The sequence below is a fragment of the Plodia interpunctella genome, chromosome 21 (genome assembly GCF_027563975.2).
Source record: "Plodia interpunctella isolate USDA-ARS_2022_Savannah chromosome 21, ilPloInte3.2, whole genome shotgun sequence".
NCBI lineage: Eukaryota > Metazoa > Arthropoda > Insecta > Lepidoptera > Pyralidae > Plodia > Plodia interpunctella.
The window spans coordinates 6,376,190-6,400,386 of NC_071314.1; the positions used below are offsets into that span (position 1 = coordinate 6,376,190).

Here is a 24,197-nt window from a genome sequence, read left to right on the forward strand (position 1 = left end):
CAGCGCGTACGGTTCAGACCCATGGGGTTCTTCTCTCTGAACCGGTCCCTTGTTTTTACCGTATGTATATTTAAAACATCTAAAATGATTGAAAATAACACCTACCTACTACTAAGAATCGAAAAAGTACACAAAAGGACACAAAGGAAAATCACTCCTTTTGTCCATTGGCGATGTGTCTTTCTAATCAATTTATTTATTTCTTCTTGTGCTACTTTTGCTCTTCATTCATTCAATCTGCATTAGGCCAGCTTGGTGGGTCATTAGATAAAAGCTAGAGGGCACATAAAAAATGGTGTCACAGTGGATAATTGGCTTACCTTTGATGATGCGGTTTGTATCATTAACAACAATAATAGTATTAACATTTTTATTTTCACAGATATTTGGAATAATTATGACATATCTGGTGACACTCATGCAGTTAAATTAATAAATTGTTCTCTCTAAAACAATCTTTTATCCTTGAGTAAATGTTTTAATACACATTTCTGTAACTGTTGTTTTGATAATCCTTTAAGTAGACACTCGTGCACCTTTTGACCACAATTTAAATAATATTAGAATTACATTGCAAGATTTTAATAATATCAAAGACAAAGAAAGCTAAACACAATAGGTTTAGCACCACCCAGAAGACATGTGCAGCGTTGTGAATACTTGTGAAACGTTCCCGAGACGACGAGAGATATCATTCTCCTTCTTCTCCACTCCGCACAGTTCTTACCAGTTTGCTCCTTATGACAGGACCAGGTGGAAACAGCATGGTCAGACATTCGTTCCCCACCACACACTTCTACATATTTAACCACCACACTTGTAGTAAGAAGAATTACCTAATCTCTAATTTATGTTAACACGATGTTATATAATAGATAATAAAATGCTTTTGAAATTACAATTGTTTACAATTCAATATGTTTACTCTTTACGTCGCCTTCTCATAGTCTTATTTTTAACCTATTTCCAATGATAGAGGATGTTATATATTCGGGTGTATAATTATTTTATGTATTTTCAACGATTTCTACGACAAATGTGGACAGATTACCAAAATTTTCGTTTTGTTTGAAAGCGTATATTCCTAATGTGGTCCCATTCTTTGTAGCCTTTTCCCATTTCCGTAGCCCATTCTAGTATTCTTTGTTGATATTTATTCAGAAATCGCAAAAGATGACATCGCAAGCTCTTATACCCTATTCATCTTGGACTGAGACAAAAGGTAAACAAACCTTGAACAAAAAAGCATTATTTCTCATTATTCCTTTGTTAATTTTGTTCTTACTTTCTGTTAATGTTATTTTTTTTATTGTTGTTATGGAGTCATGTCGCTTACTTAAATGTTTGCTTTCTTTTGTTCATTTCTCGTTTCTTTTTTGTTTACCTTTTGTCTCAGTCCAAGATGAATAAAATTACATTTTTGAAGTGTTGCATGTGTATGATATGCAACCGGGAAAATGATAGAGAGATTTTCATATAATAATAACACTTTACAATTTGACTTAAAAGAAATTTATTTCTTGTTTTATTTTCGAAAAAATATTATAAATTATATGTGCAATATAGGAATATCAATGTCGATTAATATATAACACGTTTACATGGACATTTCATTTTATTTCAACGTGAGTGGGAATTCTGGAACTGCAGCAGTATCACCAGGTAGGTGGTCATTATTCCCAATGTCTGGAAATTGAAATATTTTTACAAGCTCTTATTTTGTTTTCTCGTCTCTCTGTAAACAAATCTTGCAAGTCAGATTTCTCATACTTCCAATTGTCTTATACAGTTGAAATTTCCTACGTCGCTTCAGTTTCTTCAGTTCAGACAATGCATTATTATGATAAGTATGACTGGATGGTGTACTCAGGATCGGCTCCCAACGAGGGAAGGAGGGAAACTCCTCAAAGGTTTACAGCACGGACATGGGATTTTGTCAGGCGTTAAATGCAATAAGACCACACTGACGACAATAAAAACTTGTGGCAAAAATGTCATTTTTATAAAAAACTTGTTTTACTATTTATATTCTACTGTTGAGAAACATAGGATTGAAAATAGTGTGACGGTATGTTTTATTTTTATCTTCCCGTGAATGTACAAGCCTAATAGGGGACGAAGCCTAGGCAGCTGGTAGGTAACGCATTAATCTTCAATACCATTCCCAAAGAGGGATGCGACAGTGTTGGGCTAACCAGCCCACTAAAATGATAGCCAAATATTCAATATTATAATGTTATTTTTTATCCCTGGCTTCGCAGCGTCACACGGAACCATGCGGAGATGTGAGAGGTTCAGAATTATTTTTATCCAAATCAACACATTTAAAATCAATAATGTACTCACGGATGCTAAAAAAGTCCTGTTTAAAGTGAAGAAACCCATGGGTTTATATCCAACGTGTTGCATCTTCAATTGAAGGGAGAACACCTTCAGACGGCTGACCAGCGCGCCCTGACTTGGGCACTCTTTCATCATGTGACTCACTATAATTTCGGTGTTAATGCACTGTAAGAATATTCATTCTTCATTCATACGGAAAATCAGCAAATTCGTAGAGAACAAAATTTATCACCCTTATTAGATCTAGACACATGTTTGGTTCTAAAAGAAGAACAATTTTTCAAAAAATCATGGATTGAAGTGAACATAAAAGTACAAAAAGGTACATCAGTGGTTCTCCAAGATGAATTTAGTAGACGTGCGGCTGACAGAAGGTTGAAATATAATAAATGCTGATTTCAGGTCGTCAAGGACGATATGCGTGCCAATGGTTTTAAAATTAAGAATATCGAAGTGGTGTACAAAGTAGTAAAACGGATTATGAGCTCCGACGCTCAATTGTGATATTCGAGAAAACGATAACATGAGAGCTTGCACTTTAAGAAAGTTCTTTACATATGCTTGACCCATTAGGACCCGATCTTTGGAGGCATTCATGGAGCTAAAGTCAACATCGCTTAAGTTGACTTTGTATCCATACAAAATCTCTAAATGATATGGCTTCTTGGATGTACGGTCGGGTGCCAAACTCCACGCACACTATTACCATTCCTTTGGGATGACGGATGAAAAAATATTTATTATTCATTATGTACTATTATTATTTGATTTGCAAGCTGGTTTTTACTAGTTGGAAACACTACTCCTAAAATGAAACAGTTCAGTGAATTAATAGTAATTAATCAATAATGGATGACCTCTTCGATGGTATGGTAGCAAGGCTCCAATGTCATCAGCAAGATCAGAAAGCGAAATACGAACCACACACATTGGCCAACTATAACACTAATTGCCCGTTGTACATAATCCTTATCTGAAAACAAATAGATGAAACAATGATATACTCGTAGATGTATTCCTTGGGAAGCTCAGTGACGCAGTGGTTAACGCGATCGGCCTGCTATAGTGGCGGTGAAGTCACTCTCACAATAGTCAGTTATTGGATCAGTGACCAAAAATCTTCAACTCCTCCGTGCTTTGGAATTGGTCCCGGTATCTACAGTTAAAACCCGACAATCCGCCTCTTGCTGATGTTTAAATAGCTGACAATGATTATATTACTTCATTACAATATACAAATATAAGAAAATGGTGTGTGTGATGTGTAGTGTCACGCGACTCAATCGCGCATTCGCGGTAGTCTTCATATTCGTGACATACTCGTATCATAATAAACTCCGAGAGCCGCCTGCGCTGGTACAGTCACGTCTTGCGAAAACTGGCAACTATTATCTGGCTGTGCCATTCCGATGTGGCCCTTGCAAACCCTAGAAACGAGAAATTGAGCCCTCAAAAGTTTAGTATCACATAAAATACTTACAAAACTCCTCAATGATTATAAACGAGTACGCGGTAAGATTTATCAGAATCGAGATAAGACTAAAGACAAGAATGCCACCGTAGCAGCGGTTGATTTCATCCACCACTTCGCAAAGCACGCTGTGGAGGAAAGAGACGTGCTTCACGCCATCACTGAGAGACACTGCCAGCTCGTGATCGCCACTAACTATAATAACAAACATGAGTATGTAGTAGTCATTCTACAAAAAATATTTAATTTTATCCACAATCTTACACACACATTTCAAAGGAATAGATTTACAAATTATTAACAAGATATAACAACTATACCCACATAATAGCCACAACTTCAATTCTGTGAGTCACATATAATATTTGTTTTGTCTTACCAAAATAACTTTAAGTACATAAGTTAGAAAAAATAAAATATAAATATAAATAACATATAGTTTACTAGCTTATGTCCGCGGCTCCGCCCGGAGAAGTTATTTTTCTGGAATGAAAAGTATCTTATGTCCTTCTCTGTACTTCAAACTATATGCATGTAAAATTTCAAGAAGATTGCTTGAGAGGTAACAAACAAATAAACTTACTTTCCCATTTGTAATGTTAGTTAGGATATTCGTTAGGATTGATACATTACTGATGAAACTTGTATTACCAGTTTTCCTCAAGATGACTGTACTGGATTGCACAGATGGCGTCATAAGTCTGGCAAAGTGGCTGAGCTTGTAAGGGCTCTCAGCTTTCGGAGCTGTAATGTTAAAGACAATTCGAGATTTGTCACATTGTATCACCGCAGACAGCTTCAACAGTGAGAAGCTAATCGCGCCTTTCATAATTGTTATATATGCCGATGATAACACTGTAAGACCAATCCAATGTACGGCATACAAAACCATGTTAAAACTATCGTTTACTTTTACTACCAAGTGAGAGTAATTTCAGGTGCCTTTAGGTGACTTACAAAGTCTGGCACTAGTGGTAGCAATAACATCCACGATAAATTCAAGACCCACATTCCACGTAGCGGGATAGTGGTGACGTTAGACCACACGTTAACTCATGACGCGACCCAGACCTAGCCAAGTACTGTGTTATTATCCACGTTAAGGACGTGCGTGCGGTGCGGGAGTAAAAAGACTCCATAAAACAAGGTATAAATAAAAAATACAAACAATATGGCACGGATAAGTGCTTGGCAATGAGGTTCAGCACTCTGTTGATAGCTGTGAAGCGCACGCGCACCGACATCGCTACGAAGGCAAACTGTATGGTCAGCATCATGTTCAAAAACTTGGTGATATTAATCGCACTGTCGAACAGCAGAAATTGCCCTGAAATTAAAAGCCGTTTTCAAACAACTTCATTAAATGAAATCTTGCTGTAGGTAACAATACTTGGTATAAATGTATACCTACTTACATACATTTAGCTTGCATATCATCATCGTCATAATTTCACTGCTGAGCATCGGCGTCTCATTGCGTATCCCTTCTCTATTCTGTACATATCTCATCAATATACGACCTGCGTCTTTTATAATATCGATCGCGCATCGCAGGGCGTCCGACATTTTTTTCACCTGTCCTACGTCACTTAGTTAATAACCTGCTACTGTTTGTATAACCATACTAACCTATCGCCGAAATGAAAACTTACACGTGATAAGTCCGACATACAGATGGACAGACGGGTAAAGAAGTGGATACATTATGTGATGGAGGATATGATAGAGTTAGGAAAGGAAGCGAACATGATAGGAGATTGATTGATTGTGGAAAGAAAATACACATACTCGTAGCTACGAAAAATAATGGGAGTAGGAAGGATAGAGAGGATGATAATCAATCAATAAAAATCTTTTTACAAGACTCTGTTCGAATAGATGCGATAATGATAGATAAGCTTGATTATTATTATTTTAATTTCCGTCCATAAATTGTGTGCACTAAAGTCCGCAAAAGGTCATTAATATAAATATAATAAACTTACAATTTATGTTGGGATTGCGAAAACGAACCACGGCACTGAAATACTCAAATACATCGATAAAAACGAAGAAGATAATGAAGAAGGCCAGACAAACAAACAACTTGTGTTCCTTAGCCTCAGAGTATTGAGCATCAATACTTTGATCAATCTGAAAATCATAACTTTATTCGTAATTCATATTTAAACCCTCAAAGACTTATGGATATAAGTCATAAGATTAACGTGTCAGTGTATCTCTGTATATCTCTCCTGGCATTGTAGAATCTAAACGGCTGAACCCATTTTGATATATCTTCTAATTTGAAAGAGAATTTAACCGAGACTATTCTTAGCTATGTGTGGAACTATTCAGCTCTTTTCGAGCACATCAGATGATTACAACATTTTTAGAGAAGGGGATTTTATAATTTTTTATCAAAGCTCTTAATGCCAATTCCACGATACTATGTCAACGGGAAATGTACCCGTGTATAGAATGTGATTCCTTTGAGAAGTCGCAAAATGTGCGACATAAATTTTCATATTACATTATTAATAACGCTTGAAAAGCGTTATCTTATTAGTTGATTTTTATTGCTGAAAGAGACTGTTGAAATTTCAACTTGATGTCTCTGAGCATGAGAATAGGGATCTATAAGAGTTCCGTTATATAAAAGACGACAACTTCTCATGCAGTTGTGCTGTTGAGTTGTGTCGTAGGGCCGAAACATGACTCAATCCCGTGGGACAGCAGAAGGAGACTATACGCACAACACGTATTTTACACAAAGGAAGAGCTGCAAAAGTCATTGCACATCATAGGTAATAGAATAAGTAGACTTACCGAAGCTATGGTGCTCATACATCTTAACAGTCGTCTCATACGAAAAGGGGCTGCGAAGATGCCGCCAATGTTTACTACGACGTGGAACGCGAAAGAAATGAATAACAAAATATGCATAAAATCGGTCTCTTTAGATATTTTTCCCTTTGTGTATCCAGAATCTGTTAGCATATAGTAGAGAGTTACGGCAACTATACGGAAAATATATTGGGTTATAATAGGAGAATGCTTATATGTATATCTTATGTATTTAAGTACATATACCACTACAAGGTGCTTCAACTTCCTCATATAATTATTTACCTGTAACGGTGATTAAAATGCAACTGTATATGTACATAGGTATAGATATGGCCACAACATAGCCATTGGCGTGGGGTTTGAAGCTTAGTGGAGCCATGCCGAAGAAGCTTGACACCTGAAACAGTATCGGTTTGGAATTTTACCATTTCCAACTTTTCAATAGGCATCACATCACACACACACACAGTGCAGTCAAATATTTGTAATTTTGATCACAGATATATTTCATCAGACACAGCGCAAATAATAGTAATAATGACATTTTCAAAGATATTTATTGTCTGCCGTTCTCAGAGTGCGTTGTGGCCGTTTTTGAGTTTGTGTTCATCGGACTCGCGATAGAACAGAAGAAGCCGGTCTGACCTTTATAAAACTTAAACACCTAAAACAAGTCATATAAGAGTTCGTACTCTCAGGAAACCGGCAAAAGCACCGCCTACGATGAACTCTTCATTAACAGCGGCCAGATGTTCAGGTGATTTCCGATTACTGGACTTCTTATAGTCCAATTCTGAAATTAAATAATCATTTACCATTCTTGTTTCTGTGCTTGTGTCTAACCGATCCAACGTTTGTGATCTAAAATCATAATTATTTCGTCGGATGATATGCAATTTCTTTTCAAACTTGAGAATTATTAATAGTAGGAAAACTTCTATGAGCTCCAACACCTAATGGCTGAGGGAGTAAATAGCATTTTCTAGATTTTTTTTGTTAGGTATTGACTAATGTCGCCCGCTTCTTAATCTTCTTATTTTTTTGTGTTGCAGTCGTGTTCATGTCAGGTGTCTTAAGGTGTTAGCTTCAATAAAATCTGACACTGTTAATGCAGTGTAATTACAGGTTACTGTGGCAAAAGATCCTAGACCACTTACCATCAGGTACGCCGCATTTGTTTGGCTGCTTGGTAGTATATTTAAAACAAAACTAGCTTTTAGCTGCGGATTTTTTTGTAGAAGCGGTGGTGTTGTAATGGTTAAGACGCCCGCCTGTGGATCGAAAGGTCCCTGGTTCGAATCCTATTCGTGCCACATGATGCCAAATCTGACTCATATATAGTAGTTTTCATCGACCACCACTTGCTTCCGGTGAAGGAAAACATCGTGAGGAAACCTGCACACTGGTCGATTATTATTAACTTGTGTGTGAAATGGAGAAGGCAATGGCAAACCACTCCATTAATAATGCCAAGAAAGTTGTTGTGTGTGTTTAATTCCACATAATGACCACGTTTTAGCCACGGCTCCATTTGTGTGAACTCCCCACGAGAACCTTTCATCTTACCAGGATAAATAGTACTAGGGTACTTTCTCCGTAAACTTGACTACATATTTGCAAGCTTTCAAAATTGGTTGAGTAGATAAAGCAATAAGAGGTAATGAACAAATAAACAAACTTACATTTGTATTTCAATATTAATTGGGATTGAAATATGATCAGGATAGAACAATTGGGAAATTTAGATTAGGATAACATACTCGATAAGAAAAATATACCAATATATAAAATATACCAATATATAGAATCGCAAAGCTGATGAAGCTATTTTAGTTTAACTTTTACCTTGCGAGTGGCCACGGATTGAAATAGATGCATTATTAAACATTATTGAAATGTTATAAAATCAAGAGGCATCCAAGAACAAACACGAACTGGAATGAAGCACAATATATGTTGTATTGATTAGGTAATTAATTCTATACTCTCTTATTATTGAGATAGTATGAGTTTATAATAGTATATATTTAATGAAATTAGTGTATACAGGCTGTGGAAGCAAACGTAACAATTAGTCAACACTGTTGTTATCCGCAGCTCCACCGGCAGAAAAATACGTATATCGGTTGCGTTTGTCATAAAAACATTCACGCTTTATTTCTGGCGTGTGAAATTAAAAAAGAACCCTTTATATCTTAACTCGTATCTTTCACTATGTACATACGAAATTTGATCCTATTTGGTACATATTAGAAGTATTAGCATTCTGTCATTGTTGTAATTGTAAGACATGCCATTACCGATTGATCTAACACATTCTCTGACAGATCTTACAGTGTCTTTCTCACTTAAATGTACATACATGTATTATGTCGTGTTTGAGTTTTTAGCAAACAGACAGACAGACGCGGCAGAAGCAATTGTTATATAATATGTAAGAGTATGTATAATTTTATTCACACGAATAATTATGTACTCATCCACGTTATCATTTACATATGTACATATAACTATGTAAATACCGAAATTCTATGGTATAAGACCACTAATCAAAATACAAATCAAAAAATTACAGAGTAGTATCATAATATATACTATATAATTAACTAATAGATATTTTTCAAGGACATGAAAGATTTTCATGCCATTCATATCGTAGTTCTGGTAAAACTAAAAGCATTATGATAAATATTGCATAAAATACATAAAATGATGACTAATATTGCAATTATTCCTATACGTGGTAACATTCAAGGTAAATCAAATAATTAAAGTAACTAATTCAGGTGAAATACAATTTTAGCACCAAACCAATTGAAGCGAATTTCTTAGGCAGCGTCCTCATCAACAACTTTTATATAGTTGTTACACAGCTTGTGAAGTAAATGTGAATCATTATAAAGCTTATATAGAACCGTGAATGCATCTTGGGCGCTGGTGTTGTAAATTGTTAAAGCGTCTATACAAGATATAGACGTATATCTGCACACAATTAGTTTCTTATTTCGTTGCCAAATTTTTGTCAAATAACTTTTCTAGGATTTTATTATATTACAGAGACCACAGATCCTACAAAACTAGAAAATCAGGATGCTAAAGAAGAATATGTTGTAGGCGGCGCCTATGCATTGTTTCTGAGGGTAAGTTACTATTACGGAAATAAAACCGCTAAATTAATAGAATAATGAATTAATGAAGATCAATGAAAATTATGGAATCTAGACTTCATCATTGTTATAAAGCAGTAAATACAAGAACATTTTTGTCACGTGGTGAATGCAACAGAATCTATTCTGTGTGCGTAGTGTGACTTTGCTATCTACATCGAGTCGATTCGCAGTGAGATGCAGTTAACTAATCACAGTGCGCCACAACAACCACACAGCAATGTGATTGGTGCGTTGCGACTCACTTCGAATCGACTCAATGTACTGAGAAGTGAAATGCGAACCGGCACAATCTTGTAAAATGATATTTTTTTTGGTAAAAAAACTTGTTAACCATAATAGTTCCAGCTGAGTCTTTCTTTCAGATATCAAGTATCTTCGGCTTGGCTCCACTGAGGTTCAAGCCGCACGGCGATGGGTACATTGTATCCATATCAATACCTATGTATATATACAGTTGGATACTAGTGACGGCATTTGGTAAAGAAATCTATATTGCATATGTATTTTTTATCTTTGTCCGTGCTATTTGTGAACGGGCTGGAATATACATTTTATTTATTAGGTACCTATTGGTTACATGTCGAAACTTTATTAGTGTGCATTATATGGCTCAACGAAACATTATTAAATTGCTTGCTGCTAAGCAGTGTTTCGATTCTGTAAAAGACGTCAAAAAACTGTTCTAAGACGAGAAATACTTTATTAACTAAAAATTACATAAATCGGAAAAAATATAAATTATCCCCATTTAACAATATTGATACAAATATAAATTGTAATAAGCATCGAGTCCGTTGTTAACGTCCACATACTGTCTCTTTTCCCATATCGTGTACGCATCGTGTAAAAAAATAGAAGATAATGTGTGGACGCAATGACGTGCCACTTGTTTTATATTTTATGGTATCCGCCCTGAATCTGACTCAAAATGGCGCTCGAGCGTTTTGAGGAGACTCACATTGACACACGAGTGTTCTATGCCTGACTCGAGTCAGCGCTCTGTATTGTATGTATACAAACTGCTCAAGCGTCGACTGGCAGTTCACAACACTATTTGAAAATCACATCACATCGCAAGTAACTGACAGAATGTCAAATAAAGATAAAGGTCAAGGTCAAGGTCAAGGTCAAGATGAAGGTCAAGTGATGTGATGTGATGTGATGTGATGTGATGTGATGTGATGTGATGTGATGTGATGTGATGTGATGTGATGTGATGTGATGTGATGTGATGTGATGTGATGTGATGTGATGTGATGTGATGTGATGTGATGTGATGTGATGTGATGTGATGTGATGTGATGTGATGTGATGTGATGTGATGTGATGTGATGTGATGTGATGTGATGTGATGTGATGTGATGTGATGTGATGTGATGTGATGTGATGTGATGTGATGTGATGTGATGTGATGTGATGTGATGTGATGTGATGTGATGTGATGTGATGTGATGTGATGTGATGTGATGTGATGTGATGTGATGTGATGTGATGTGATGTGATGTGATGTGATGTGATGTGATGTGATGTGATGTGATGTGATGTGATGTGATGTGATGTGATGTGATGTGATGTGATGTGATGTGATGTGATGTGATGTGATGTGATGTGATGTGATGTGATGTGATGTGATGTGATGTGATGTGATGTGATGTGATGTGATGTGATGTTTTAATTAATTTTACTTTATTGTAATTATTAATTTTCTTTCCGTAACTTATAAATTTATCATTTGTTAACAAAATAATTAATTTTATTGTATTTACATAGAATCAACATCGTTGTACGTCATGATGTCTGGACATGAACACCAATGGGACGCGGCACAATTTGTGACTTTGTACCACGCAGGCTCCATCTGCGCAGTCGTGGTTGGTATGTCTTGTGCTCCTTGTCGAATGAGGAAACTGTTTAAATCCATGAGCACTATAGCTTTGGTAAGTCCAAATTAATCGTTATAACATACAGTCTTATTCATCATCTGAGCCTTCCGTGAACCACCCTTGGGGATAAGGCCTTCCGTCTATACCAACCATCTCTGTCCTTGGCCATCCTCATTCAATTGTTGCCGGCAATTTCCTATACGTTGTCGACCCATCTAGCTGCCGGATGTCCTACGCTCCGTTTTCCACTTCTGGAGTACACAGCTACAGCTCTACTCTACCTTCCATCGTTCCTTCTAGCCAGGTGTTTCACCCAGTTCCATTGTAATGTCGCGACTCTGATTTTAATGTTGAAACTCCGGAGACCACGTCTTGAACACGACATAAATTCAGGTTGCCAACTCGATTTTTAATTTGATAAATTAAAGAATATTCCTTATTGGTTGATTCCTTGTTCTGATCCTAATCTTCTGCAACCATTGTGCATCCACCGAGTGTAGGTTTCCTCATGGACACGCCATTCCTTATTTCATTTATTCTAATCCTCAGGTGGACCAAATTATTGACGCTCAGTATTCTAAAGCGAAGGAACGCCGAATCTGCAGATATTCAGCAATCTATACGTTTATCTTCACTGTTATTATGTTTATTGATATGGTCATGCTCATCGTGCAATCTGGTCAAAGTAAGATTACGAATTTTGTTTTTACAGTGTGTCAGTAGAATGTGTGAGGATATATCTGACTATGCTGTTCCTGCTTAGCCCTAGTATAAGTGACAAACCCAAGAAATGCTGGCTTGATATGGTGAAAGATACATGCCAATGGTCTGACAATTAGGGACGCCGACGATTTGCGGTTTCAGAAGAGACTCAACATTTTTTGGGCACATCGACTTCTATTGCCTTTCAACTGTCTTAGTACTTTGCTGTCTATTCATATTGAGACGACTTCCTATTTGGCATAACGAGGCAATTTATTATCAATCTCGACGACCTCGGTGGCGCAGTGGTAAAGTGCTTGCTTCTGAACCGAGAGGTCCCGGGTACGATCCCCGGCCGGGTCATGATGGAAAATGATCTTTTTCTGATTGGCCCGGGTCTTTGATGTTTATCTATGTATGTATTTGCTATAAAATATAGTATTATTGAGTTAGTATCCCATAACATAAGTCTTGAACTTACTTTGGGGCTAGCTTAATCTGTGTGATTTGTCCTAATATATATTTATGTTTATTAATATTTATTCTAGAAATATAATCATATCTGCTGTCTGCTGAGATGAAGTCGTAGGGCTTCTAACCACATACTGTTGCTTTGTCATTTCAGCTACAAATAATTTGGCTTGGAGACTGGCAGGGAGGGTAAATTTCATCTTGGGATCCATGGTAAATATGCAATTTGCCTTCACGGTGGTTTCGGTTCGCGCTCGCTTCTCAGCTGTCAATCAAATTCTGAGCGTTACTGCTAACAACTTAACAGTGACTAATAGTAAGTATTTTTCGTTGAAACTGACTAAAAAAATACCGGTTTACGTGTGTTGAAATGATTATAAAATAATTGTTTATTGTAGCTTCGTACGTTGTTAAATGCGTTTGTTATCTTATAAATTTTCACACCAGAAAGCCTATCACAAAACATACGTTACATATACATTACTAACGTCCAGATGCTGTCTCTTTTTGTCGTGAAAAAAACAGGGAGAACGTGTGGACGTATTGACGTGTTTCGTGTTTTGAATTTCATGGTAGCCACCTGGTGACTACTTGCCACTAGTGGCAAGTTACACACTAGTGTACTAAACTGTGCGCCATTAAGCAGGTCCAATGTGTTAAAACGTCTTGAGTTGCAAATGCGAAAAATGCGAAAAATGCGAAAGTTTGTGTTACACATATGTGTTTGTTACTCTTGCACGCAAAATCTATTGGACCGATTGTTATGAAATTTACACGGATAGAATATATTTACACGGACAGAATAACACATAGAGTACTTTTTATCCCGAAATTCCCACGGGAGCGAAGCCCCGGGGCCTAGCTAGTAGGTTATATAGGTATATTACCAAGAATAGGTTACACAATAAGACTTAATATTTCAGATGAGAGAGCAGTAGGCCCGTTCATATTGAACATCTTCGCAAGACGCGTGAAGACGGCTGGCTCGCAAGCTAAGATCACTGTGAGAGATTCTGGTAAAGACGAGGATAGTGTGTTTTAAATTAATATTTAAATATGCTTAGAGGTTTGTTGTTTATGGTTCCGCTCTAGGTATATAAATATAAGGACCTAGGACCTCCATATAGTCCCGGGTTCGATGCCCGGTCGGGTCATGTTGGATGATCTTTTTCTAATTGGCCCGGATCTTGGATGTTTATCTAGTATATATAGTATCATTGAGTTCCCATAACACAGGTCTCGAACTTACTTTAGGGCTAGCTCAATCTGTGTGATTTATCCTAATATATTTATTTATTTAAGAGACTGGTGAGTGTCGCCTGGCGGTGTCTCTCAGTGAAGCTGTTAAGCTCGTCTCCTGCCTACACGGCTTGCTCTGCGATGTGGTGGATGACGTCAGTGACAGCTACGGTGTCATACTGGTCGTTATGCTAATCTCTACTGGGTTTAACCTCGCTTCATGTCTGTATTTCCTGTTTACCGAGTATTGTAAGTAATTACTGTAATAATGTAATTAAAGCTAGTAGCAAAAGCAATAATGATTGACCGTACTGCGGTGGGTTGTATATGGAATTAGTAGGTACTATGTAGGTACTAATGCCATGGGGTTGTACCAACAACTTGTAGACGACTTGTGACGAGCTCGGTGGCGCAGTGGTAAAGTTCTTGCCTCTGAACCGATAGGTCCCGGGTTCGATCCCCGGTCGGGTCATGATGGAAAATGATCTTTTTCTGATTGGCCCGGGTCTTGGATGTTTATGTATATATATATTTGTTATAAAATATAGTATCGTTGAGTTAGTATCCCATGACACAAGTCTAGAACTTACTTTGGGCCTAGCTCAACCTGTGTGATTTGTCCTAATAATATATTTATATTTATTTTGTTTTCACGTCAAATTTTCTAGAATATGATTTTTCTTTCTGGTAACTTTTATGCATATTATTATTATTTACAGCTGAAAATCCGGAATCATTTTTCTTTCTCGGGATATGTTTTTGGATTATATCATATTTGATGACCATAATCGTGTTGGCGGAGCCCTGTCATCGCACTAGCGAAGAGGTGATATTATTATCCTTCCTAATCTTTTAAGCTATTAAAATCAGTGCTCTGAAAAAAAAAAGTACTTCCAATATTTTAAAGTATTAGATATAAAAAGAGATGTCTCTCTTATTTGTAACAGTGGTGTCAGTTTTTTTAACCTTCGATTGGTTTGACGTGTCTGTGTATCTGTATGTCTGTCCGTGGTTATCATATCAGCGAAACGGTGAAACCGGTGGTTTTGATTAAGTTTTTTTATTTTTATTTGAAAGATAATTTAATTGAGATTTAATTGCCATTATATATGGAAAATGTGCGTTTAGGCGTTTCAGAACCGTCAGCTGTTTACTGGACGTTGATGATTTTAATTTTATGAGACGACGCCAGGAACTTCGCCAGGGGGTTTCTTAAATTGTTACTTACTTTCTTTTTTGCCTCGGCACACGGAGTGGTCGCTGAGAATTATTATGTATTACCAATCTAATATACTTGGTAATAAAACAACATATTTAAACAAATATAAGGCAGAGTATATCTCAGCAACAACAAGACGATATTTTAAAGATTGTATGACATTTTTTTCTTATTCTTATTGAAAATAGTCGTGCAGGAATACAATCAAGGTTTATATAGTAGAGTACAAAATTAAACCTACAACACAATCTTGGGTCAAACTTTAAATCGACTTACCACTGCCATATTCAAGGTTTAAATAAACTTAATTCTCAAAAAAGATTACAAAAAAAATCACTTACCTATTACATGATTATATTAATATTAATGTCTCTCGCATAGTTAGACACATTACACATTTAACACATTCACTCGCTTTTTTCTGTTCACAAAGATAAGTCTACGCCGGAGTTAATGTTCGACAATGTACTGTGCAAGTTTTACTTTGAATGCGTTAAATGGGTTTAAATTTTTTATGTCTGCGGGTAATTTGTTAAAAAGTTGTACGTCTTCGAACGTGATTTTCTTATTCAATTTACAGAGAAAAAAGACAGTGAGCATCGTCAGTCATATGCTTGCCGAGACTCCGAATCAGGGCGCGCTGGCCTCTCGTCTGAAGGTGTTCTCTCGTCAGCTGATGAACCAGCGCGCTGCATACATGCCCATGGGTTTCTTCACTTTAAACCGATCACTTTTGGCTTCAGTAAGTAGACAAGTCTTCTATCTCTTTCACAGGAGTGTCGCGGTCGTGATTGGGATAAAGCGACGCAATACGATGCAATATGATACGACAATGTTTGCGTTGTAAATTGAAGCGACTATACAGACGTATGCACTATACATACATTTATACGTATATATATTTGAAATTTTCGTATCTCGTTGAATCGTTTGAGGACATGACTGCAGAATACTTAGGTTCTAAATGGCACATGTTTGTTTAGGAAAACAGATAATGATCGTTAAGAATAACAATTTTCAATGTCGGATGTTTTATATGGCGACAGAGATTATAATTATAACCGGCTAAGTGCGTCGGGCCGCGGACCGACGGACAGACAAGCGGACATGGGGAAACTAAGTGTTCTTGTCTGTAGGACTACGGAACCCTATAAATGTTGACAACCAACAAAATCATGTCAAAATAAGATTAATGTCATCGTTCATTGAGAAACTTCAGCTGTAAATGTAATTTTTGGAGTGGACCGCGGGCTTTCAAATGTCCTTCGAATGCTATGAATTGTCTTATTCATCTCCTCATATGTTTCTCCACAATAAAATACTCACTATAGTTTTAATTTTCAGTCATTTGGAATAGTGATTACGCATATAGTGATACTACTGCAGCTGCGAGACGATTGAAAGATTCGCTCATTTTCAAGGGAACGTCGGTGACGAAAAAATGAAGGTTTTTAATAATCAAACACTATAATTAGATGTCTAATAATTTATTTGATCAGTTTTATTAATTAAAATGAGATTTAATATTTATTCCGTCACATTAAAGTATATTAGAAATGCTTTTCGCTTACAAATCCGTGACGTCGCATCACTTTACTGTCTGTCATACAAGCTCCATATAGAATTTTGATTTTGACGTTAGAAAAAAGTATCTGGATTGACTGGTTAGAGATTAGTCAATTTGTGTTTTACCATTGCACCAATCACGTTGACGTTTCGTAATTTTTTTCACGATAAATAAATACCCTAAAATGTAAAGTGTGTATATTTTATTGTCTAGTATAAATTGACGACCTCGATAGCGCAGTGGTAAGGTTCTTGCCACTGAACCGAGAGTTCCCGGGTTCGATCCCCGGTCGGGTCATAATGGAAAATGATCTTTTTCTGATCTATATATGTATTTGTTATAAAAAAAAATAACGAGAAATCTCTTACCAATCCCTGGTCTATCAGCATATTACTAGCACAGTTGAATGAGATTCAACTAGTGGGCTATCGAGAGATTTGACAACATTCATTTGCAATGACAATGCAGTCAGGGTTGTCAAAAACATTGAAAAGACGGGATCAAAAGATACAGCCCTTGATTAAGCTGTCAACGCATCATAATGAGGGACAGACATGTTAAACAGACACGTTAAACTTATAACTTCTCTACATCTGTCGTCGGGATTTAAAAACACTCTAAAATGTGTATATTTTTTTAATTTTAGTAATCAATTATCATATTTCTGAAACTGAATCAGTATAACCAGGTACGTAGTCACGGCTCCGAATATCTGTAATAAAAAAAAATACATAAATGACGGATGAGGTGACTAAAAATCATAGTGACCCTCCGTTCGGAAGGCAAGTTAAGCCGTCGGTCTCGGTTGTATTACAGTCGTAGACAAAACTCTCTAATCCGTATTGGGCCATGTGGTGGGTGACTCATACTCCTTATCTGTCTAAGGTTTGTACCCTAGCAGGTGGGGACGTTTAAATAGTAAAAGTTGTTCGAGACTTCGCGAACACATTATTTTTTTACAAAATTGTGAATATTTCAAAAACGACTGAACCGATTTTAATGCTCCACGAACTTAAAAATTCTACTGACAGATTCTACATACCTATTAAATTTTATCAAAATCAGATGGTTCAAAAGTTATCGCGTTACAAACATACATACATACTTAAAATTTATTTTTGCCCCAAATAGAATGATGATTTATTTATTTGTTTGTTCGTTCGTTCGTTCGTCCGTCCGTCTGTTCGTTCGTTCGTTCGTTCGTTCGTTCGTTTATTTATTTATTTATTTATTAAAACTTTATAACATCATAACAGTAATGACACTAAAGCAATGTTATAAGTATATGAATAGGTATATATAATGTATATGAAATGTTGACTTGATGTCGAGAGTGCCAATGGTCTGACAACTAGGGATGCCGACGGTTAAGAGAGATAAGAGAGACTAACTGAAGCTATGAGAGGGCGGTCGAGCGTGCACAAGCCCTTGGGTTTGAAGCAGACGGGCTGTACCATCAGCTGGAGCGCCAGGTGTTCCACGTGAATGGCTAGCGCGCCCGTGTTGGGAGCCGTCACTACCAGGCGACATACTAAATTCTCAATTTCGCGAATCTAGAAAAAAATATATTTTTTTTTAACAAATAACTTTGACAACAATAAAAGTTTGTCTTTTATTGTTGTCAGATACGTTGAGTGACAAAAAAAAACACATGTCCGTGTAGTAAACTGTCGAGGAGTTCACACGTCTAGAGCCGTTTCTATGTGCACCATCAGGTCATGATTACCATAATAACACAAACTAAACGTGTGTACAAAATTGCAGCTCAATCGGTTGAAGACATTATCTGCTTCTTTTTTAAATTTCTAGTCCTTGTTACATTTATATATATCATGAAAAGAATATTATAACGAGAAAAGATTTGTATTTTTCTTTGTATTAGTTTTTGTTTCTAAGGTGTTAATTTGTTTTTTTTTAAACTTGATCTTAGGTACCTTTGCTATGGTGTAGTAGCACGGTTCCACCACCAAAAACAACCTCAAGATGTGTATCGTGTACCACGCACATTGTAGGATCATGTAATGTCCCCAGGGGCTATTGGGTGCCCTTAGTTCTGGAACACAAGACAAAACAAAGCCTTGCAGTTCCGTATTAGTGGATATTAATACGAGTGATCGGAATTATTTTATTTTATTTTTTCAAGTACATGAAAAATCCTTGAAAAATGTATAATATTATATTTTTTTAAATATTTTAAAAACTCTCTGATAGTCTCTGATAATAAGACCTGTTTTTTTTTTACTTAAACTGCATCTTTTATTATTGTAGTGGCTAAATGAACTTTTTTTTTCTTATCGTGAGTATTATTGCTAACACTGGTGTCTGATTTTGTTCAATTCGCCTAAAGGTATCTAGCATGACTTTTACGACTATTACATCTGAAGGCAATTACTCGCATAAGTAGCCGTATACAATCTAGTGAATTTAAACTGACAACAAGTGCGCAGTGCAAGTTTCCTCACGATGTTTTCCTTCACCAAAAACAAATCAATGGTCAATGAAAACTACAATACACAAGTCAGATTGGTACACAAACTCACGTGGCATGAGAGAATTTGAACCTGCGACCTTTTGATCACGGTTTAATAATTATTTATTTGATCAACTAATCACTTATGGAGCAGCTGGCACATTCTTAATTTTTCGTTTACTCCCAGACCAACATGGAAGAGACCTAATGTTGTTACAATACTTACGAATTTCAATAATGGCGAAGTATGGGCTGACGACGAGGTGGAACACGTTTAGCATGAGCTTCAGCACTAGAACAGTACTGTAGTTGTTCACAATGAGGCGTGTCATGTCGCACAGATCGACGAGTTGCGAAGATATGCGTTGTATGACATCGCATGGAGATGGGTGTAAACGGTCGCCATTCCCAGTGACTGGAAGCGAATAGTTATATAAAGCCTTTTATTTCAAATTTCTTTCTTTTCAGATGAATGCTGAAGGATCTCCATAATGGCGTCCTATTGGTGTTCATGTCTGAACACGAACAACAATAGGACGCTTACTGATAATCTGGCGAATCAGATTAATGAAAATAAATTATTGAACACCAATAAGACGTCATCGTGGAGGTCATTCAGTCTATTGAGAAGATTTTAAATTAGCTTTTGTCAGCGGCTTGGTCTACGTCAAATGTCACTTTTGGTTCCTTTCACCTCCTGAAATATATCAAAATTCACATAACTTCTTACGTTACTACGATTACTCCTACTCAATCTATTTATAACACATAAATACAAATCACGTCCTTATTTGCTATAGTGCAGCTGGTCTCTTGGAGGTCAACATTAGATGTTACAGAGCTTCGATTTTTATACGCGAAAATAAGATGCTTATCAGGCTGAACAACTTCGTAAGGCGTTTTATTATAAGTAATGATATTGATATTCATTGACTAACTGATGTCAGCGGCTACGAGGTTCTCACAGTATTTGTGGTCTTCACAATCTCGTGGTTATAAAGACCACAAATAGCACAAAAAAAGTCTGATTCTTGGCACTAACCAGGTGGTCTTATGAAGGATGTCTTTATTTTCTGCGTTTTCTGTGTCCCCTTGTCATTGGGTGAAATCCGGGTCATGAAGATATTTGCGTCAGGATCCTTTTCTTCTTCCACTGCAAAGGAAGGAAGAAATTTTTTGTTGGTGTCCTCGTGTTAAATGAATAAATATATTAGGACAAATCATACAGATTGAGCTAGCCCCAAAGTAAATATCACATGTTACACGTTATTCTATCATGTATTACAAGTTAGAATAACACACACATAAAGGAAGAAGTAAGGAGTAGACAGAAGACAATCTTAACGACAATTATGTTTGGTCCATGCTAGGTGCATTATCATCATAAGAATTGTAATAAATTTACGTCCTATTTGACAATTATTAAAAAAAATAGTTCACTTTTTGATTGACATTTCAATAAAATTTTAAATAAATATATTAGAACGAATCACATAGATTGAGCTAGCCCCAAAGTAAGTTCTAGACTTGTGTTATGGGATACTAACTCAATTTACGTGTTTGAAGAGGAGTCTGCGGAGAAGTCTGTTGCGCCGCTTTTTCATCTGACGACCTAGGTGGCGCTGTGGTAAAATTCTTGCCACTGAACCAAGAGGTCCCGGGTTCGATCCCCGGTCGGGTCATAATGGAAAATAATCTTTTTCTGATTGATACGGGTCTTGGATGTTTATCTATATATGTATTTGTTATAAAATATAGTATCGTTGAGTTAGTATCCCATAACACAAGTCTCGAACTTACTTTGGGGCTAGCTCAATCTGTGTGATTTGTCCTAATATATTCATTTATATTCATCACAAATTTTTATAATCATCAGCTTTATACTTACGCATATAAAAACTCACTATAAATTTCGACCAATAACTTGGTGGTAACACTCAAGGCTTCCTCGACAGCCTTGAAGCGGGAGTACACCACCATAACAGTGATCGTGAATTGTATCTTGAGAATCATGACCGGGAACCAGAGAATATAGAGCCCGAGGTAGTGGGCCACCAGCTCCCCTATATAAAAACTTCATTTTTATTATTCATTTAAAAATATACGGTACCAAACAAAGTTGGACCTAAAACCGTGTAATGGTATATCTAGTCGCTGCACATTCGCTTTGTGTTAAAAAATAAACCCTTATCGCTATAACCAACGTTAACGGTAAATTTATGGTCTATAATATTGGTTACTCTATGGTAACCAGGCGTGTAGCCTAGTGTATAAGCAATATAGCAAATTTATATTATAGTTAATGAAATTTCATTTTACCTGACACATATTATAATCAAACATTGAGGGTGAGTTATACTGTCAAATTTGACGTTGATTTTAACCGGCGCCGTTGACGTTTAGACAAAATGGCATACAATAGTGTAAGACTTAGCTGTAAAATGTACTTACAATGGCTGTTGAAAATACTAGCATGATACGTGTAGTAGTATATATCAGTGATGTGAATGAAACTGAACCAGAGTATGAACAGGCAGACCCCGGCGCATAGACGGCGGTTCCACCACAAGGAGTATTGGTAGCCAATCCTTTTGTCCACCTGGATATTGAAGAAATACTGTCATGCCCTGCGCAGCTGCACACTAAAAGACCTGCACGCCACAGATAATACATATTTACAACCATCAGCTACAGCATAAAGATAATTATGTTGTAAAGCTGATCTGCACGAGCTGGGAGCGGTCAATTGGCAGAACTCCGTGCAAAACAGATTATGGCGTACTTTCGTTTCGGAGGCCAAGATCCATTTTGGGGTCACTGAGCCAGCGTAGTAAGTAAGTAAGTAAAGTTAAAACATGCACGCAGTGAGGGTGTAGCAATATAAAATTAATACATAATTTTTAATTGTGAAATTAAATAATATTTACATATGTCATATAAAATACTAATGTGATCTTGTCAAATTGTACTATTATTGTAGACTGTATTATAATCAGTGATCGGTTAATCGGATGCATGTTTACCTAAAGTTGAGGTGTTAGCTATTATGGAATGCACTTTTCAATCGAAAAACGAATAATAAATGAGAATTACAAAGAAACGTTCTAAGAAGCCACCATAATATATAAGTCTAAAATGAAGTTTAGCCAGCCTAAAGTTCAGTTTATCCGATCACTGATTATAATGCTGTATCAGTGTGGTCGTATTTCTCCTAACAAATTAAGCCGAGTCGACACGCTAAGAAGTTTGAAGAACTCTATTTATCTCATCCAGTCTTCTAGGCTCTATTCTTGGCCGTGGCACATGGGGACTGAGGTCCGCGTAAAAAACTTTAAAATTTTGAAGATTGGAACTGATTTATGATTTGTTCTCTTTGCCGCAATTGCTGCTCGTTACCAATGAGCTGGTCAGATGCTGATATCCCTTTTTCGCCTCTTATGTTTAGAGTCACAGCGTCAGTAAACGGCAAAAACTGTCATCTCTATTTTGATTTTTGAGGTTTATATAATCGAATCCTGGATTCAGCCTGTCTCAGCCGAGAATGAAACTGGGACATGCGAGCATGAGACTAAGACGAATTCGTACTATTGTAAGATCAAACAAATATACCTATAATCTTAACCCGTTCGTCCACTAGTTACAAGACAATATTTTTTTCGCTGTTCAGTACCAGTGAAATGGTCCTAGAATGGGAGGACAGAATTCGTCTGTTGCTTGCTCTATTGTGAACCAGAAAAAACATCAAATTGTGAAGAATAATTTGTATTACCACTTTTGTAAACTAACCGAAGCGATGACATTCATAAACTTGATCATGTTCCTCATCCTACACGGAGCTCCATAAACTCCAACGCTGGCCAAAATCGTGATCATTAGGACGTCAATGCACGAGATGAATTGGGACAGCCGAGACGACATGTGGGCATACGGCCTGATCCCCTGATTTAGTTCTGATATTAACCCGAATAATGTTAAGGCTACTGTAAAGATAATAATACAATCATCGTCGTTATTCCTAACACTGGTGTCAGATTTTATTCAAGTCCCATAAAGGCATTTGACATGACTTTCACGACTACTTTCCGCCACTTAGTGGCAGGTAGTCGCATACACACTCGTGAACTAAACCGTCCACCACTGTGCAGGTTTCCACACGATGTTTTCCTTCACCAGAAGCAAGTGGTAGTCTATGAAAACTAGTGAGCCTATCTATAGTGAACCAGATTGGTATAAATACTCATATGGCACGAGTAGGATACGAACCTGAGACCTTTAGATGGCTGGCCGGGCTGGCGTCTTAACCATCACATCACCACCGCTTCAATAAACATAATAAAGATTATTCATCTCTATTTTGACCGTTACAACGTAGTAGTTTTCATAGACCACCACTTGCTTCCGATGAAGAAAAACATCGTGAGGAAACCTGCACACTGGTGGACAGTTTAGTTCACTAGTGTGTAAGCGACTACCTGCCACAAGATGGCGGTAGTTAGTCTTAAAGGTCATGTTAGATGTCGTTAGGCGATTTAAATAAAATCTGACTGACAGTGTTAGCAATAACACATTCGATATGATGAATTAAATATCAAAATACCCAAACTTACTCAAACCAGTTATCATTATGTAACTGTATATGCACATGGGTACAGATATGGATACAATGTAGCCGTCACCGTGCGGCTTGAACCTGAGTGGAGCCAAGCCGAATATGCTTGACATCTGAAAGTGAAATACACAAAAAAAAAACAATTAATCCATGATCTTTTAGAAATTAATTTGTGTCCAGCTGATGTGTGTAAATGAGGTGATGGTCGATTGGATAAGACACCT

The 24,197-nt window shown here is 36.8% G+C and overlaps 4 long non-coding RNA genes across 5 annotated transcripts; 1 reads left to right on the forward strand and 3 right to left on the reverse strand.

Annotated features, from left to right (window-relative positions):
• Positions 1-1,576: 1,576 nt before the first annotated feature.
• Positions 1,577-15,944, reverse strand: LOC135309932 (uncharacterized). The gene is made up of 3 exons (XR_010370200.1): positions 15,669-15,944; positions 2,347-3,316; positions 1,577-1,686 (listed from the first exon to the last, which is right to left on the reverse strand). It is a non-coding gene; the product is annotated as an uncharacterized LOC135309932 (long non-coding RNA).
• On the reverse strand, positions 4,907-6,758 carry LOC128679479 (uncharacterized). The gene is made up of 3 exons (XR_010370201.1): positions 6,623-6,758; positions 5,800-5,947; positions 4,907-5,141 (listed from the first exon to the last, which is right to left on the reverse strand). It is a non-coding gene; the product is annotated as an uncharacterized LOC128679479 (long non-coding RNA).
• LOC128679284 (uncharacterized) lies at positions 14,469-17,071 on the forward strand. 2 transcript variants are annotated; one of them, XR_008405741.1, is made up of 4 exons: positions 14,469-14,525; positions 14,828-14,934; positions 15,908-16,069; positions 16,672-17,071. It is a non-coding gene; the product is annotated as an uncharacterized LOC128679284 (long non-coding RNA). The 2 variants fall into 2 exon arrangements; XR_008405742.1 differs by lacking the exon at positions 14,469-14,525 and adding an exon at positions 14,528-14,665.
• A 1,763-nt stretch (positions 17,072-18,834) lies between these two features.
• Positions 18,835-20,517, reverse strand: LOC128679480 (uncharacterized). The gene is made up of 3 exons (XR_010370199.1): positions 20,407-20,517; positions 19,591-19,779; positions 18,835-18,947 (listed from the first exon to the last, which is right to left on the reverse strand). It is a non-coding gene; the product is annotated as an uncharacterized LOC128679480 (long non-coding RNA).
• Positions 20,518-24,197: the final 3,680 nt, after the last annotated feature.